The following is a 1931-nucleotide window of genomic DNA, read 5'->3' on the forward strand; positions in this document are numbered from 1 at the left end:
CGTAAAGCTGGAGAGAGAACAGCAAATGGAAACGAAGGAACAACCTGGAATCACAAAAATGAAAGCATGGAAAAACGCGGACATGACCTCTTCAAATGGAATGTGGTTACAATTAAATAAATCACAACAAACCAACATTTTCTGTGCATTTTTAAAGTGTGATTTCATTTTGTCATCACTTGATTTCTATTTTCAATGTTCTCATACCCTCCTTTCTTTGGGTGTGACGGCCCCTTTCAACGGTCACAATATATAACCTGGCCCCAGAGGAAATTCAATTGCCCACCTCTGCGTTAGAAGAGTCATGAACAGGAAAAGGTTGTTTGAGTTTGAGGGCCGCTGATACATACATGTGTCAGCATTGACACGATAACCATCGGATAAATAAGAAGGTGACACATTGATGTTTCTCTGTGGTGAACGAAACAATGCATCATTAAGAAGCAGGAACACCCAGGACCGGTCCATTCACTTTCCTGCACGATCACGTGAGGCGTATTGCACTGTTCTACAGCTCATATAAGGCAGGTGACTTAGACTGTGGGAAGAAACCAGTGTTCATAAGCACGGAAACATGGTGCAAAAATGCCCCAGACTCTTAACTCAAACACAGCGTTTGTTTATTTGAATAACCAAACTATTCTGCTGGGTCTCGGTGAAAGCCGTGTCCTGATAAACCTTGGAATTCCAGGATGGATGTGTTTCTCTGGGCTCTCTGTAGGTGGTGACGTGCTGCTCAATTATCCATGAAGACAAATATGAACTCGGCAGATTAATCATCACAGACGCCCTGAAAAAACACTCGGAAAGTCAAATCCTCAGGCGTCTGTGCGACACTGTGGATTTAGTGGCTTTATCTCCAGAAGCTTGTTAAAGCTCCATGATGGCGCTGATGATAAAACTGTCACCAGAAGCCGCTGAGTCAGCAGTTTAGGCTGAAGCAGAACCAGTTATTCTGTCAAAGAAAAGTAAGCTTTTGAGGCAATTCAGCGGAAAGTCAGGGGGTTGATGCTAAACTATCACCTGACATTTTGGGGAAAATATTATAAAATAAAATGCTTTTTGAATATGGAAGTATTTTATACATCCAGAAATATTTTCTGTCACTTTATTAAAGAATATATATTAACTTGATATTCGTATTTTAACTTCAATTTATCAATCTACTACATACTATGCAAAATAATAATAAAGAAAAAAAATGCATGGACACATCTTTATATGGCATTTTTCTTTTTGTGTTATTGCCAGAAAAGAAAGAAGTGTATAAATAAGTTTGTGTAGTTTTGATTTAGGGGCAAAATAGGCAAATTCTGTTGAAAAAAATGCAATTTTGTCCTCAAAGGTCAACATTAAGTTCCGTTCCTCTTTGACTTAGTTCTATTATAAAATAATGAATTCCATCCATCACATGAACAAATGTCAAAATAGTCGATGTGTCAGTGACCTGCAGGGAACGCGGCTTTCCTCAAACACTATATGTTTTTAGTCATCACAGCGCTGCCAGTAATTCGGATCTCCAGAGATGTGAAAACAAAAACCTCCCTCTGTCCATGTTTCCACGCTTGAACGAAACAGACTCACCACTTTAAGAAAGGAAGTGTGTGATTTCAGTTGGACAGCGAGAAACTGGTGTCAAGAATTAAATAATGTCTATGTGAGAGCACATTAAATTTATGGTTTACGGAATAGATTGTGACAAACACCTCTTAAGAAAACAGCTGTGAGGCGTTGAATGACCATTTCATACAAGTAGTTTTCACAGATGTAGCTGGACGCCTTTCAAGTCGTGAGACGTGACATAAGACATATTTACTTGTCGTATAAAAACAAAATCTGCATGTAAAAAAAACTACAAAACAATAGTATTATTCTTTGTTTTCGTCATTATTATTGCCAACTCAGTTAGAACCAGGCAAGCTCATGACTTC

Source organism: Synchiropus splendidus, chromosome 2 (assembly GCF_027744825.2).
Source record: "Synchiropus splendidus isolate RoL2022-P1 chromosome 2, RoL_Sspl_1.0, whole genome shotgun sequence".
In the NCBI taxonomy this organism is placed as follows: Eukaryota; Metazoa; Chordata; class Actinopteri; order Syngnathiformes; family Callionymidae; genus Synchiropus; species Synchiropus splendidus.